The sequence below is a fragment of the Penaeus monodon genome, unplaced genomic scaffold, assembly GCF_015228065.2.
Source record: "Penaeus monodon isolate SGIC_2016 unplaced genomic scaffold, NSTDA_Pmon_1 PmonScaffold_1283, whole genome shotgun sequence".
In the NCBI taxonomy this organism is placed as follows: domain Eukaryota; kingdom Metazoa; phylum Arthropoda; class Malacostraca; order Decapoda; family Penaeidae; genus Penaeus; species Penaeus monodon.
In genome coordinates, this window is record NW_023641745.1 from 20522 (window position 1) to 39005 (window position 18484).

The 18484-nt window shown below is 34.5% G+C and overlaps 2 pseudogenes; one reads left to right on the forward strand and one right to left on the reverse strand.

Annotated features, from left to right (window-relative positions):
* Positions 1–1266: 1266 nt before the first annotated feature.
* Positions 1267–7585, forward strand: LOC119569139 (annotated as a pseudogene).
* Positions 7586–10156: 2571 nt separating this feature from the next.
* On the reverse strand, positions 10157–16613 carry LOC119569140 (annotated as a pseudogene).
* Positions 16614–18484: the final 1871 nt, after the last annotated feature.

The window sequence follows — 18484 nt, forward strand, 5'->3', positions numbered from 1 at the left end:
GTTAAAGTTGGGTTTTCTTTGAAAAAATTTTTGCTCAAAATTTTAAACAATTTTTTAAGGAAAATTTAAAAAACCCATTTGGTTTTTTTTTAATATTTTCTTTTTTTTTCTTTTTTTCTTTTTTTTTTTTTTTTTTTCCTCTTTTCCTTTCCTTTCTCTCTTTTTTTTTTTCTTCTTTTCCCCTTTTCTTCTCTTTCTTTTTTTTCCTCTCTCTTCTTTTCTCTCTCTCTCTCTCTTTCTCTCTTTCTTTTCTCTTCTCTCTCTCTCTTTCTCTTTTCTCTTTCTCTCTCTCTTTCCCTCTCTCTCTCCCTCTCTCTCTCTCCTCTTTTTCTCTCTCTCTCTCTTCCCCTCTCCTCTCTCTCTCTTTTTTTTTTTTTTAATAAATATATATTATATATATAATAAAATATATATATAATATTTATTATAATAAAGTATTAGTGATAATAGCAGTGATTTAAAAGCTTTAAAAATAAAAAAAAAAAAATAAAAAAACCAAAGGAACCCAAAAATGGGAAAGTTCTCAATTGCACAAAGAAATTATGTACTTTTTTTCTCTCTCTCTCCATAGATATATTTTTAAAAAATGAAAATTCCAGCAAAAGGGAAAGAAACCCTTGGGGAAACCAAAAACCCGAGAACACTCCCCACCAACCAGAAAATGGTTGTCACTTTTTTTACAAAGATGTACTCCTCAGTGGGCCCCTTTAAAAAGATCTTTAGAGCAGGAGGTGCTAAAAATTTATTAAGGACTTTTTATTATATCAGATGAGTTAAGACAGGGGAAAATTTGGAAAATCTTTTTTACAACACTATTTCCCACTCTTAAAATTTCAATTTCATAAAACATGATCCCGGGTGATTCCTGTCCCATGGTAGATCTCCCTGCATGCAGGATTGTTTGAGCATCATTTTTTTAACCCCTTTTTGTTTCAACTAAATTTCCACTTTTTTTCCCTTTTTAACCCTCATTACCTTTTAAAAAAAAATTAATTCGTTTAAAATATAATTTATTTTTAACTCCCTTTTGGTGTTATTTGGTGGGGTTTTTTTTTTTGGTTGGTGTTTGTGTGTGTTGGGTGGGTTGGGGTTGGGTTTTTGTTTTTTGTTTTTTTGTGTGTGTTGGTGTGTGTGTGTGTGTGTGAGAGAGAGGAGAGAAAAGGGAGTGAACAAATTTTTTGGGAAAAATTTTTATGTCACAAAGCCTGTTTTTTTTAGAGAAATTGTGTTTTTTCATTTCTATTTCTTTTTTTTTTCAAAAAATTTATGCCTAGTCTCCTACAGGGGCAAGAATTCTCTGTTGGGACTCATGTTTGTCACCCTGGAGCTCGCTTTACAGTAAGAATTATTCTCTGCAGAGATTTAGGAAAAAAACCAAATCACACTTTTAAAAACCATGTACCCTTTCAATCCAAACAAACTTCAATTTTTCCTCTAACTACTATACTTTAAAAAATGTTGTTTCCTTACTACTTTTAGTCTGTAGAGTGTTTTTTGGGGCATAATTCAAAAAAAAAGGGAATCAGTGTTATTTATCATGGATATGAAAATTCCAGGGAAAAAACCCCCAACCCCCGCCAAAAAAAAAAGCAGAAAGAAAAAAAGTGGATAAGAAAGACCCAAAATTACCGAAACGTCAGATCCATCAAAAGGGTCCAATGAAGAAAATCCGAGCCGTTTTGGTTGCGAGAATTGTCAGCATATCTTCAAAGGGGTTCAGTTTGGAAAATTAAGGAGGAGGAAAATGCATAGTCCTTTTTTATCATTTTTTTTTTATTTTTGTAATTCTTTCTCTTTCTCTCTTTTTTTTATTTTTTATTTTTTTTTTTTTTTATTTTATTTATTTTTTTAATATTATTATTTTTTTTTTTTCTTTTCCCTTTTCTTTCTTTCTCTTTTCTTTTTCTTCTGTCTTCATTCTTTATTTTTTTATTATTATTATTTTCTTCATCATCATCATCATCTTGTATCAAAACTGCTGGAGGAGAGTGAGAGATTTATAATACTCATTCCATCCAAGGCATAAAAGAATGTGTATGATAGATAATTATAGTATATGAAAGGAAAAACAGTTAGGTAAAATGAAGTTGCTTATTGTATGAGATCTAAGATAGTAAGGATCCAAAGTTTGAAATTTGTAATTGCCGACATTTTCCAGCAGAACATTAGATTACCTTCAAAAAAATATTTCCTCAATATACCTTACAAAATGACCCAGTTACTGTAGCTTGAAAGAGATTCGAGATGGTCCACAGCTAGTCCTAGGCACTTTATATTCAGTACAGTGAATATTGTGTGCGTGCGTGTGTGGAAAATGTGTTTTTGAAGTCCGTTTTTATTTCTTTTTTCATATGATCATTAGAACAAGTTTTCACAAGGACAGAATTAATCTGTTGATATATGCTTTGGGGGTATGGAAGTGTTGAGAAGAAACTAGTTCATCTGATCATGATTATAGTAAAAGATAAATTAAATGTAAATATGGAAATGCCCCATACTGTCAGACAGGCACTTTTACCCTCAAGACTTTCAAGAGCATCATTTGAAAATTAGTATTTTCTGTGTAAATTGGTCCTCATTCATTTGTTGACTTACACTTAGACTATTTTGGGTAGTGGATCAATATGTAATTACTGTAGGGTTCACAATTTTTTTGCACCCCCCGAACTTTTTTGAAACCAGATGAGAATAATTACGTGTAGTTTAAAGTGATTGTGATTGTGTTCTCTAGTTGTTCATCTTCTACTTGCTTTGTTATTGAAATGTTTTATACTTCTACTCTATAGAGCCACCAGAGGAAAAATTATTTGCACAGATGTACTTTTTGTGTGTGTGTGTGAAAGAATGTCTTTAATCTTTGGGAAATTTTTTGGTATTTTAGTTTAATTTGATTATTGTTATAAGACTGATTAAGACAGAATTAAAATATTTATCCTTTTCTTTTTCCTCTTCTTTCTTTAAATGTAGAATCAGAACAGAGTCCATGTGATGTGATGGTGAAAGTTGCCAAGTTCTACCGACCAGAAAATACCCATCGTGGAATTGGAGCATCCTTCCAGGCAGACCTGAATCTTATTTACTGGAGTGAAGAAGGTGAGTTAAATCTTAAATGTCTTGCCATAGAGAAGGGAAAGGGATATAGAAATAAGGCTTGATGTAAGGATTTCAATAAGTTTATGATGTGCATTGTTTTTTCTTGGCAAACGTTTTTTGTAGATAATAATTTAGTTTTTACCTCCCGTTTTTATCAACAGAGACAAACATTACGTTCAGTGATGTTGCTGGAAAGTGCTTTGTTACCTACCAAGAAAATTTGGGTACTAAAAATGTTTGATCAATTCTTCAAAGAGGGGCCATTCAGGTTTTTCTTTAGAGAAGCATACGACCCCAAAGAAAAACATTTGTGGGCCACCTGCACGTGCACAAACCATGGGCATTGTAGGAAAGGTGTGTTTTACAGTTTTCTTCTGAAATTTAAATTGTAGATACATTTCTCTTGTTAGTATATAATCTTTTGAAATTTCATAATATTTACTTGAACAGGATACATTTTTAATTGTGAGTATATGATTGAGATTTCATAATTTCTTCTCTTGTACAGGGTAAGGGAAAGGGAAAAGGAAAAGGAAAAGGAAAAAGTGAAAGCAAAGACAATGCTGGGGACCAGAATAGCTTGCAAGGTTTCCCAGAACATCCGCCATTTCCCAAAAACTGCGGACTCTTGATGTCTTTGCTGGTTGTGGAGGTACACTTTGTTTTTCTCTATTTCTATTTTCCTCCTCTTAATTAAAGAGCTGAATGAGTGTGAGCCTTTGCTTCAATTATTGAAATTTATTGTCTGAATTACGAATAGTGACTTTTTAACACCAGAAGGTCATAACTAATCTGTCTTCCCCTTAACAGGCTTATCAGAAGGTTTCCACCAAGCAGGGATAAGCGAGTCTAAATGGGCGGTAGAAGTGTTTGAACCAGCTGCACAGCTTATCGCTTAACAACCCAAGCTCCACAGTGTTTACTGATGACTGTAATTTGCTGTTGAGGATGGTGATGGAGGTAAGTTAGAGGCCAGTCCAGTTTTTGTTTTGCCAGAATTGGGAATGTTAAAGAATGAACAAAAAGGGTGAGAAAAGAGAGAAATGGTTGATTGCATAAAGGATAATTTACTGTAAGTTTTATATATATTTTTGTTGCATTTACAGGGTGAAATATGAACTCGAAGGCCAGCGTCTTCCCCAAAAGGGTGATGTAGAAATGATGTGTGGAGGCCCTCCTTGCCAAGGTTTCTCTGGCATGAATAGGTTCAACTCTGCGCCAGTACTCAATGTTCAAGGTAAGACAGGATTATCAGTATGAATAAATAATATAATTTTCCTCGTGTTCCATACTTCATTGTTATTTGTAATGATTAGTTTGTATTTTGTTATATTTTAATTAACAAGCCAAACTTTTCACTTTCAGAATTCCTTAGTGGCTTCATACCTTTCCTACTGTGATTATTATCGCCCAAAGTTTTTCCTCCTGGAGAATGTACGAAACTTTGGTCATACAAATGTTCCATGGTGCTCAAGTTGACCATGAGAGTTCTCGTAAAGATGGGCTATCAGTGCACATTCGGTGTGCTTCAGGCTGGCAATTATGGAGTTGCGCAACCAGGCGGAGGTGAGTGTAAACATTTGATAACAGTGAAGATGAATTGTTTGGTCTTTTTGATGTCAAGCTCTTTAATTGGTCTACTTTATATGCAGGTTAATCATCCTAGCTGCTGCACCTGGTGAAAAGCTACCTTTTTATCCTGAACCAACACATACATTCAACCCAAGAGCTTGCAATCTCTCTGTTGTTGTAGATAACAAGAAGGTAAGTCTGGGCCACCTTTTTTTGTTTTGTTTGTTATGATTTTCATAATTTATTTTTATGTATTATTTACTAAAGATTTCTATGTTTAATTTGCATTTACTGTATATGTAATCTTTAATTAAAGACTTTTAGGTAGAAATGGAAAGAACCAATAAAAAAAATATATATATATATATATCATTAAAGTATTTAATTAGTCATGAAATTTTGTAACCTTTTTCAGTATACACAACTCCCAGTGGGTCTGAGTCCCCCCATTACGTACAATCACAGTGAGAGATACCATGTCAGACCTTCCTGAAATCCGCAATGGGCACAGGAGGGAGGAGATAAGTTATGGCACTGATCCAGAGTCCCATTTCCAGCGCTTGGTAGGTTTTTGTATTAATACGGATAATTGTAGGGGATGTCAATTTATTTTTGCATTCAAAACATAAAATTTCTTTTACTTTAGATTGTTGAAAACTTTGATATTATACTGTAGTTCTACAATTTTATTAAATAACCAGTTTTGATATGACAGCATTTATGTCTTTTTTTTTTTTACTTTTATTATTTCTTGCTTGTAGATCCGTGGCGATCAGTATCAGCCTATTCTGCGAGATCACATCTGTAAAGACATGGCACCTCTGGTTGAGGCTCGCATGAAGTACATTCCAACAGTGCCAGGGTCTGACTGGAGAGACTTGCCCAACATCGTAGTTACTCTTTCAGATGAAAGTAACGAAGAAACTGTGAGTATATGAAGCACCTAATGTTCATATGTTTAACCTGATATTTTTAATTACTTATGATGAATGAATGATGAAATTTGCTTCCTTGCTTGCCTTTTTTCTTCTTCTTTTTTTCCCTTTTTTTCTGTGTAAGTGTAAAAAAGGATAGACATGTGTTTCAGAGCACAAGTCCAGACTCCCCTTGCTGACAGATATAAATATTGTAAATTTTTCATCAATTACCCAGATTATGATATATGTTCCCTTGTTCTGGTACATCACATAGTTATCAAACAGGGGAGCATGAAAGTTGAAAAAAAGGTTTATTAAACAAAATGAAAAATAAAAACAGCCCATCAGTTTTTGAGTGGCTTAATTAAATGAGCTCAAATCAGGCACAAAAGTCCAAGTGTACTGAGGCATTAAGGTAATGAGAAATTCTTTGATCGAAATGTCATTAACATATATCCTGAATATCATAATTTAGGGACGTTGAGTAGTAATCTGTGTTTTTCTTTCATTTCCAGTCAGTACACACATCCAGACAAAAAACAGGGGAGATCATCAGCTGGAGCACTAAGAGGTGTCTGTGCTTGTGCTGCTGGTAGAGCATGTGATCCAATGGACAAGCAGTTTAACACCCTCATTCCTTGGTGCCTCCCACACACTGGCAATCGTCACAACCACTGGTCAGGTCTCTATGGCAGGCTGAATTGGGACGGTTTCTTTTTCCACAACCGTCAAAAATCCTGAACCAATGGGCAAGCAGGTATTAGCAAGTGTCTAATCTGTTTTAAGCCTTTTGACAAGATGTTTCTAAGAAATGGAAAGAGGATAATTACCTTTTTTCTTTTTCCAGGGACGTGTGTTGCATCCAGAGCAGTCTCGGGTTGTAAGTGTGCGCGAGTGTGCCAGATCACAAGGATTCCCAGATACCTACCGTTTTTATGGATCAATTTTGGAGAAACACAGACAGGTATGTATGAATTATTATTGTATTTACCTTTCAGGTATGTGTACAAACCATGTGAGAATATAGATCAAATAAGGTCTTTAATCTCTCTTACAACAAGTAATGAACACAAAAATCTTACAATATTGAAGTCTTGTTATATTTTAGATTTACATTACTGCATAAGTCAATCTCCTCAATTCTCTATAAGAAAGTATAACATTCCTCAGGTCGAAATGCTGTCCCTCCACCTATGGCACGTGCAATTGGATTAGAGATCCAAAAGTGCCTTGCTGCTAGGAATGATAAAGATCAGAAGAGCAAATTTGAAGTTAAAATGGAAGTTGAGCAAGAATAAAAGGATGAAGAAAAATATGTATTGACAGTTCACTGGTCACTGGTTATTGGTTCAAATATGTCCATCGCATATTTTATGTAGCCGTCAGTACTCAGTCCTGGTGTTTAGTACTGGTTTGCTAATATAATCTTGGAACAAAAAAGCTTTAGTATATTTTTTTAATGCAATGTTTTACACTACAATTTCTATTTTAATCTGCCAACCAAGGGAAATGATTGTACTTTGAGTGAATGAATGTATGTATGAGTACAGTTATTTCATGATTTTAATGTATTATTGGATTTTATTGTTAGAGAGAATAACATAATTATTTGTATTGCTAATGTATTAACTGATCATGATGCACAGAAAAAAATGTCCATAATATTTAATTTTCTTGAGTCAGAATACATGCATTGTAAATAGCAGACAGTTTTATTGCAAATATTTAAGATAGAACCCATTAACTGCAGTTGAGACCCCAAATGTTATGTCATCTATGAAACATCCAAATATGGAATTAATTTATTCTTCAAGGTATGTTTCAGGTTAACTTTACAAAAGATTCAGATTATTCTGCACTTTTTTTTTTGAGGGGGACCAGCAAGTGGTACAGGAAATACAACTTCTTTTCTCTTGTGTTTCTTTTTAGAGGAAAGACATTCCAAGCAAGAATGAGTTATATATATTTATAGTATTTGCAATAAAGAAATGTCTTTTTCTTATTACTTTTCTTTTAATTTCCCCAGCATGACAATAATATTCATTAATGAAAATTAATTTTAAAATTGTCATGTAAAAACACATGTATATTTTCTTTACTTTTGTGTTCATTACTATAACCAGCAAACCTTCATTTAAAACTTTATCATTATCATTACTGTTGTTATTATTGTCATTATTGTCAGTAACTATTTATATAATGACAACAATACACATATTACTATCAATATCATTATTCCTAAATTTTCTACATATGCACATTTCTATACATACATCATGTTATGACTCATTTAACCCATTCATGCCAAAGCATCACGTGAGGACAACTTAGCTATGGTCCTTCAAAAGGGGTTTTTTAAACTTTAAATCTCATTACCTAAAAAATTGTTTGTCACAGCCGAGAACACACAGAGCAGACTAATTTATGTTTACCATGTTTCTACTTTTTTTCTCTTGGGCAGCTGACTCAGTATGCACCCTGAAGTATTGTTCAGTATAGCACTGGAGGTTCCTGTCATGACTGGGTTAAATAAGAGTTCCATCATGAAACCCTTAGGCAAAAAGAGAAACTAGTTTTCAATATATATGCTTGTGTATTATAATGTTCATAAAATATTATACTTAAACTCCTGCCTAGTCTTTGGTTTTAATGAATATGGAAGAATCTCCTTTACATGACATATAAACTTTTTAATGAATGTTTGACTCATTACATATAACAAAATAAACTATTTGAGTACCTACTAGTATAAAAGAGCTTTATGAGTTTTGTTTCCAAATTACACATTTTACATAAGCAATAGCAAGTTCATTCTTTCTCTGGGCCCATCCACATAGGGGGCAGTACCCACACAGACAAACCTGCTAAATCACAGTCTATGACAGGTAGAGGCTGCGATGATGTCAAAAGTGAGAAACCAGAGGCAAACCATCAAAATGACCATGCCTGTTGGTAAAAGCTGGTAAGAGGTAAAATGCCACAAACCGAGCCGTCTTCTCTGTAAACATAACAAAAGAGTGCCCTCCAAGAACCACATTTAGGTGCCCTGGATTCACTGCTAGATCTGGTACCACTGTTAGTTACTAGATCCGAGCTTGGTATAGTATTTATGGTTAAATCATGCTTCATTTGTTACTCTTACAGAAACAACCCTCGACTTCTGGTATTCATAAATTAACTGCAGACCTACAAAATATAATGTGAATGGTCACTGTATTAAATCTTGGTATCGTTCAGTATTCATGGGTCAGGCATGTAAGAATAATAATGTAAAATGTGAACACAAGAACAAGCCAGAAGAATGTCATCATGCCATGCTAATAATGAGTTTATCTCATTATTAACATCAATTCTTTCTTCACATTAGAAATCCATCCTTATCAAGAACTGATTTGAAGGCAAGTTTCATGCAATGCAATAATAAATTTGGGCTAGTATGTTACTTTTAATAAAAAGTGCAAAGATTTGCAAGAAAGAATTAAATTTAAAATATTGAAATATATGCTGTCTAGCTTTTCAAATTATCATGAATATAATCATTCTGCAATAAAAAAGGAGGCAGTTATGAAAGAAAATTTGCTCAAATTGCAAAAGTTCTAATAATACCTAAGCCAAATGAAAGTTTGAGGTGTGGATAAGGAGCAGCAGCATTTTGGAATAACAAATCTGACATAATAGACTTTCTACTTTTTCTCTCTTTTTAACAAATCTGGCATAACAGACTTCTTACTTTTTTATCTATTTATTTTTCTTTCTCTTTTTGAACTAGAACAGAAAAACCGATTCAACAGATAACAATTTCCTGTACCCTTCTGCAATCAGCCATGATAAATGTTGATCAATATCACCTAAAATTATAAGGAAATGCCCAAATAAAGCAAAAAACATACCGGTATCTTGTGAATAACATTTAACCATGGAGACCTGCCAAATTCATCCAAATAATAGAGAATAGATAGAATCTAAAATAAATATATATTAATGTATAAGAAAATGGTAGATTCAAATTTCAGGCATGTCTCACACTTAAAAATGTAAATAATCTATCCAAAAATATATTACAATACAAAAAGAAAAGAAAATATAAACAATAAAACTGCACAAATCTTGAAAGGGTATTGGGGTAAAATACTGCATAAGCATTTTTTTCATTACTTTCACAATATGATTCTTGAGCACTAGTATGATATTCATATATATTATACAAAAAAAAAAATCCTTATTATACTAATATCAACATTTTTTTTTTCTTCCTAACTGGGAGTTTACAGGACACCATTTTAATAAATAGGTCCCTGATGAATGCTAAAAAATATAAATACTGTTGTATAATATATACAACCTTTAACATAAAACATTAATAGTTTAACAAATGTGACACTTATTCTAATTTGTGCACTCAACCTACTATGGTTTAGGTGTTAGGGTATAGTACTATCAACAATATTATAAAGATTTCTCTAAAATAAAAAAATAATATATTATTGTCACTTTATACATATATGCCGTGCAAGTGTGGACGTAAAATTTCAAGTACGTCTAAAATCCTAATAATTCAATATATAGTTAGAAAATTAAAATATATTTTTACTAAAGACCAGTGATATAGTGTTCTCGTCATCTTCATGGTCCCTTATGTCCTTAATTTTATCTTCTATTGTAACTTCTTTCAAACAAAGCTTGCTCATCTAGTACTCTCCCATATCTCCTCGTTCCACTTACTGTCCCATGATCTTCGTCACTAGCAAACCATAACTTATAACCATGCTCATGATCAACACTACTTTCTGACCTATGACTAGAACCTTCCTTAAGTATGTCATCTTCAATGTTTGTGGGTATATAACTCTGACCTCCACTGAACAGTTCTTTCTCTTTATAGTCCTCTTCTTCCACTTGCCATGGCGGAATGTCATCAACTGATTCAAAGGAAAACTTTTTGACTTCCTCACTATCAACATTGGGCTTGATATCAGCCATTTCATAATCTTTTTCTTGGTGGTCTTTTTTCAACTTATTCACTCCACCTTTGGTTTCATTTTCCTGGCCTATTTTGGGTAAGGCTTCCTTTGTGGCCCACAAATATACATCTAATGTCTTCTCAGTGCAGTGTGCAATGAATCTAATGAATGGCCGAGTGTCACCTTCATTAGCTGTTTGAAGACAGTCATAATACATAAGCCTGTCTTGCTTACGGATTATCACAGGTGGGTAGCCAGCCTGAAGAATATAAAAATTATGTTGTACCACAATACACTGAATATTTTAAAAAATAAATTATTGATTCATCCTATCAGTCAACTAGTGTTATACATAGAATATTATTTGTTTTTTAACTTTATTATAGGAAATGTTTTTATTTTGGATATAATTAGTGATATACAGGACAAGATAGATTTAGCTTCCTAGACCTTTAGAGCCCTTCACGTATAGTTAATGTTAACCTAACATGCAACCTAAACCAATGACTTGGCCAAAATACTCCCTCACTACCTTTGAGCAACCTTTTGTGAGACTGCACTGTGCTAATTCAATCATTTCAGTCATTGTTTGCCATTCATTATTGTTCTTGGTCCCTTTTCTTTTCAGTAAAAGTGTTATCTGCTAAGGGAAGGGGGCTGTTTATCTGCATGAGGATATGCAATACTAGACCTTTCCACAGTTTAAGATGCTTTAAAGAATGTAGTAAAAATAATATAGGCCAAAATTTGGGCATGTATATTGTTTTTTAAAAAATCAAATCATAATATTTAACCCCTAGTCTGGGTTTATCATTCAATGATAATAAGACACAAGGTGCCATCAGCCCACATATCAGCTGAATATCTTTCTTTCCAACCATCACTTACAGATTTTCCTCTATTGGTTACAATATAACATAGGGCCCATATATCAAGTCTGGAGACACTATACTAAAGCCCAGGAAAACAAGGAAAACGCTAGAAGAGTATAGCAGTGAGGAAATGGATGTCAATTGGGACAAATATGAAATGGATACTTACACTGCTGTGTGTGAAAGTGAGGGAAAATTGCAATGATGAGATACTTAAGTGTAGATAATACACCATTACTAGCCAAGTGACATTGTCTCAGTATTGGCACCTGTTCTGTTTTCTATTTGTTTGCAAGATAACTTTACTCATTTCCTAAGCCCAGTTTTTTTTTCCATACAACTGAACAAACATGAATGTGTAGATTAAGAAAAAAATATGAACATAACATACCTGCATTAACAGAAAATTCATTAATAATCTTGCTGTTCTTCCATTTCCATCGGCAAATGGGTGTATAAACACTAGCTTGTAGTGGGCAAGAGCTGCATATTTGATTGGATGGAGTCTCTGAGCCCCTGGTGAGTTCAACCACTGCACAAAGTCTTCCATAAGAACTTGCAAGTGTGTTGGTGGAGGTGGAACATGATCACTTACATAACCTGAAGATGAACCACAATTATATCAATCAATACATATGATGACACACTGAAGAATGTTATGGGGTGAAAGTAATGAAAGCTATTGGTACAATTATATCAAGGTCCACAAACGACCATGGAAAATTAAGAATCTTTCTACATGCTATCTGCAGAGGTAATATAATTACCTTTTCATAAAGTTGTTCAGTAAGAACTATTGCTTAATGAGTGAATGTGAACTGTTAACTGATAAAGAATGGATCCCACAAGAAAATTTGTGTATTCTTATGTAGTCTGAGTTTCAAGGAGTTACATAATCCTAATTGTAAATGACATATTACATAATGTTTCAAAACAAGTTTATGAACAAACAAAAAAATAAATAATGGGGAAAAAAAAATCACTGCACCTGAGTTGTTCGTAACTGGCCAGCTTGAATGGGATCAACATGACCCAAAACCCTTCGGTGAATTTCCAGAATGTCATGCAGAGTTATGCGGCCAACTCTGTGCACTAGGGTCATGTTGATATACTTGAGAGCAAGGTCCAGACCCAAGATCTCATTATGTTCCATGACACTCTTCCCTGCAGAGGTTAAAAGATATAATTAGAAATCATACTGATTATTCAGTGTGAAATACTAAAGATCATAACTTAAGGAATACTAACTCTATTTTTTCATGAGAGAGAGGGGAGGGGGGTATGCACATGCTATAAATACAAATTAAGCATCTACACATTCAAAGACTGCCACAAAAATAACAAGTTTTCCTCTTTTCAGACTGCAAATCCTATTACTCATTATTAGGTGCCCAGGCACTGATCATACCTCCAACACTTAGTCTAGTCTCCAAGATCATCCGAGTCTGTGCCAGGTCATGGTGTTCCCCTCAATGCCTGCTGTGTGGTAAATGTACTGGAAGTAAGCTTCCTTTTTAATGCGTCTCAGAGAAGCTGAGGAACTCGGGATTAGTGCTAAATCATCTCTTTGCCATCAATAACGACTAAAAATCCCTGCATCCATATCATCACGATGGGTCTAGTTCTACGTCGATTTCTGCAAAAAATTTAAACAGTAAAAAGTTAACTCATTATATTAACTATTTGCAAATTAATATAGACTATATTATAAGCATTATTACATTTAACATTTCTTGTTTTTCTGTCTCACCTTAATGCCCTTGAATTAGCAGGAGACACAGCCAAGGCCCTTAAGTAATAGCTTATCCGCTTGCACAATGTCATTGCGGTGATGCTCCAAATATTCTCCATAATGTATGAGAACATCTGGGTGCCTTGGTGCCAAAGAAAAGGCATGCTCCAAAAGCCTACCAGCTCTAACGCTCTTTCCTGAGTGTACCAATTCTTGTGCTGCTTTAATGTATTTAATGCCTCTATCTCAGCATCTGAAAGAAAAAATTAAGAGTATGAATACCTGTAAAATATGTTTTATAAAATTAATGATCATGTAACTTTCCTCTGTTCAATGCAGGTAAGAAATACACATTATATTTTTAATCATCGTTGGCGATCATGGAAATCCATGATCGCCAACGTCCTTGTGGGACAGGGCACTTGAAAGAAGTGTTCTCTATCAAACTGGCATGTACTGGAGGCTACTTGATTCTGAAACATGTTTGATATCTGAGAAGCTGCAAAGGCTGTCTCCACAGAAAGGGGATTTTTCAATTTCAGTATAAATGTTCTAAACAAATACCAAACTGATACTTAGTAGAGAATGATAAAATTATATTTTACAATCATTCCTGGTGAAATATGTCTGACTCTGTTGTATTTCATTGCAAATACTATATGTAAAAGTATTAGTAATTGTTTACAAAGTGACCACACCCCTCAGAGACTAAGTCCTATTACTCCAGCCACTCCTGTGAATCTACAACATTGCCGTATGAACCAAAGACCTTCCTACCCATGGACACTGATACCGGACCTCCACCCCATCGACATGAACTTACTCATGGCATTTGTTGTAACCTATTCTTATACATTTCTGATGTTATTCTTTGTTTGTGCAGATTATTATAATTATATCAATGAGTGTAGTTTTCCCTTTCTTTATAACGTGTCCTTAGATACTCCCTATCTTGGAGCAGTCATTATGAAAAAGTAAACCAAGTATCACTTGCGTCTTGTTAAACTTTCTTATTAACCCAGTCGCACAGGTGCAAGAATACATGCTATGCCACTGTTTAATATAATTTATTTATTGTATTTATACAAGAGCTTAGTCACCAAGGAGTCCAGTCATTAGTCCTATCTCACCTGTTTACCCTTTTCCTTGATTTTTGGAAAGTGCCTTTTGTATAATTTCATTGTCTTTAACCCTTTCCCGACGGGTGGCATGTACGTACATGCCATGGCATGCCTGGACTATCTGCTGGGGGCATGTACGTACATGCCATGGTGTATGTATGGCCATGCCTGAGTTTTTTTTTTGTTACAATTATGGTAAAATAATATTTTTTTTGCCACTGAAAATGTGATTTCGTAGTTTTTAAACACTTTTTCTCAATTTTCCTATACTATGTATTTCATAAGGCTTCTCGGCTTCTGAGGTTAGTGTAAAAAAATTACGTCGGTAATCGACTATATTGCCAGAGATATTATATAGTATTCACGAAGTGATGATGTAAAACCACGTAAAAATACCAATATGTATTTTGAAAAAATAAAAGAAAAAAAAAAAACGTATTTATAAAAAACTGAACATGAAAGTATATTGATATGGAAGTGATAATATAAACCTGTTGAAACTAAAGTTATCTTATAAAATAACTAAAAAAAATGCAAAAGAAAATACATAAAACCTATGGTTTCAACTCCATGATGCCACTCATTGATTATGTTATTCAGACGATAGAGCGAATAATGATCAACTATGGAGTCTATAGAACAACAAAAATATCTTACAGTCTTGATTTATCAGGAAATATGGCAAATAGAGACCATAGAAAATAATAATATTGAAAATACAACACAGGTCTTTAGTATTACAAAGAAAAGGCAAGGGAAGCTGGTATTGGGCATGAGCGGTCGCGCATGCTAGGGTGACAATATAAACCCCGGCAGTGAGGCCCAGGCCACTATGAATACTACCCGTCGGGAATGGATTAATATCACTAAGACTTTCAAAAGAATTGAATAATCATAATATCAATAATAACAATAACAGTATCAATACATAGTATCAGAAAGAAAACACATTTTCCCACCAATTCAAGGAATGGGGAAATCAGGACTAGTCTTACTGCTAGATTCTCTGCTGGCTGAGCACATGTGGAGCCATCTGTATGTAACAAAATTCACTAAAAACTACAGGTGTATAACATAAATCTGTGTAATTGGGTTAAACATGCAAAGGAAATAAAAATGATGAAAAGTGTCTAATTTTTTTGTCATTCTGTCCATTACATGCAAAGTTTATCTTGTACATATGGTTGTGTGAAACTGGAACTATACCAAATATTTGAAGTTAATCTTTACAATATGAGTAATTCTTTACAGTACAGAAGCACGCACCAGAGACTATGTCTCAATTCACTACAAGACAGAGCTGAAACTCAGGAGCGCCAAGTGTACTTGGGCTATGAACAGCACTTTCTGCAATCTTCTTCCTTTATTTGTGACATTGCCATTCATGTTTGCAGATTATTTTCTTGTACCAATGTTTAGTCCTCATGGCAACTTAGATTGTTGAATTGATTTTGTGCCATGGAGTTGGAGATTTAGTCTCTGGCGAGTGTTAAAGATTTACCATTTATATATTTGAAAAAGATAAGTAATTTGTTTACAAAATCCCAGCCAACAAGCTTGGGGGGACTCCTGAGAATCCACATAACCAAAACCTTCCAACCGAGAGGCACCTGTGAGATAATGCAAATTGACCTTAGGGGTTTTGCACCTGCTCAATCACTAAATTGCCTGGAACTCTGCACTCCGATCCCCACCTAGTGGCTCTGTACCTTGTCTCCATATGGCATTTGTCACAAGCTTTTTTCTTAATCTCAGACTTTTTGCCTGTACAGATAATTACATACGGTGGTGTGTAGATTTTGTCCTTTTTTAAGACAGCGTCTTAGATTTCCCCTATCTTAGTGCAGCACTGTAAACATATCCCAAAGAGCACTTTCTGAAAACTCACACAGTAAACCCCTAAACCCCTTCACCCGACCGACCTTCACGTATCCCCCCCCCCATACAACACACACACTGCTCGTCATGACCTAACCACCTGTCCTGACACACGCCACCCAATACCTACGCCTGTCTTCCAGCTCCGTCGTCTGCTTCTTGGAGACGGCCTGGTCCTCGTCGTGCGCCCCGAGGAGGGCCATGGCCACGTACCCGTCGTCCATGAGCTCCAAATCCGACCCCGCTGGGATGGCCCCGAGGGAGGACACCATCGCCAGCTCGGACGACGCGTAAAACCGCCATGAGCTTGCATCAGAGACACCAGACCGGCGAAAATTGCCCCGCACAGAAAACCCAGAAAGAGTGTGAATTATTCATCTCTTCACTTTGCAGAATTCGAACAATATTAGTCGAAAAAACATATTTATAGCTGCGGAGCGAGCACAGCGTCTGTACACATCGGTCATTTGTTTTGGTGTTGCGTCATCAGGAATCCGCGCCTCTGATTGGCTGGCGCGGCGCGTTCGAGTCTGGCCTTATGAGAGTGCTATTGCATGGCATTTGCCTCTAAAATGCCCAGGAATCAGATCTTGATATATATCCCCGTTGATGATGCAGATGCTATTTGTATTCGCGTGTTCTGCCCCGTATGTTTTTTTTAGAGTTCTAACCCATTATACACAAAGTTTATGTGAATCTCTGGAATCAACAAAATTGCTGTTTTTTTAATAATCAATATAAATTGTCAAAGTTTAAGGATTTTGTAAGCAAATTTCAGCAAGAGAAATTAAAGACTGCCTTACACTTGAAACACTATTGTACAATTGTTCATTCATAATAATTAAAAATATTCGTAATAAAATAGATATACATTTATTACATCATTCAAAGAAAACGATAGTTTTTTCGTTTTCATAAAAAACGTTAATATTTGAGGGGAAACTATTGTACGTTTGATCGTTCAAGGTTCAAATGTACTCGAGATTTGTGAAGCAAAATATGTTATTCAGTATAGAGCAAATACACAGGCACATCTATGTAAGTATAGACATTGAAATGAAGGTACATTAACTTGATATCTTGATACTTGACACACAGTATAGAATAAAATAAATTCTTTTCTTAGCCATCTCGCTGTTTTAAATTATCTCGATCCCCTTTATTATGTGATAGTGACAATATTGCTCTTTCAAAATATACTGCGTTGCTTTACGGGTTTAGACAGTCCATGCATTAGAAAAAAAAAAAAAAAAAAAAAAAAAAAAATATATAAATATATATATATATATATATATATTAATATATATATATACATACATACATACATCATCATAAATAACGGTATTCTCGTTTGAGCAGCCGTGGCCCCTCTCCACCATCCTTGGGCCACTAAACTCAAATCTTACGCTTTTTTTTCCCCTTATACCATCGACAGCCCGCACAAATCTTTGATATTGTCGCTCATCTTGTCTTGGGTTTGCCTCTTTCCTCTGTTTCCTATCACCATCCCTTTTCAGCAAGTTTTTCTCAATACTTTTACTTCTCATTACATGACCAATAAACTTTAATTTCCTCCTGTTAAAGATGTCCAACACCCGGGTCTTTACAATTTTTTTTCTCAGCACTTCATCATTCCTCTTCTTCTCTGTCCAGCTAATACGCAGTACTCGCCCTGTAACACCACATTTAAAAACTATTGATCTTTTTCTTGTCTATCTACTTCAGCCCCCAAACACTCAGAACCATATGATGCAATTGGGAAAACTAATGACTCAGTAACCTCAGCTTTGTCCGTAAGGTGATGCTTCGGTCTTTCCAGATGTTTTTGAGAGCAATTGTGGCGTTTTTGGCAATGGTAATTCTTCTTTTCATCTCCGGTGAATCATCATATGTTTTTAGTTAAAACAGCTCCAAATAAGTGAACTCTTTCACACTTTCCACAATCACCCCAAATATATATATATATATATATATAAAATTATATTTTTATATATATATTTTATATATATTATATAGATTTATATATATTTTTTTCTTTTTTTTTTTTCTTTATTATTATTATTATTTCTATCTATTTATAGTGTATCAGGGTCGAAGTTGTTGCAGTACTATCATAAAAACTAATACCAATATATTACTGATCTGGACGTACTCTTAGAAGGTGTTTCTGATAGTGTACCCACAGTGCAAACTATGTACATTAATGTTCGTGATAAGCATCGGAACCTGATCAAATGCAAAAGGCCTATCGCGCGATCAATGTACTTAAGAACTCGTGAGCACTGCCAGGAGTTTGTGGCGGCCACAGCGCAAGATGAATGGATGTATATTCATGCTG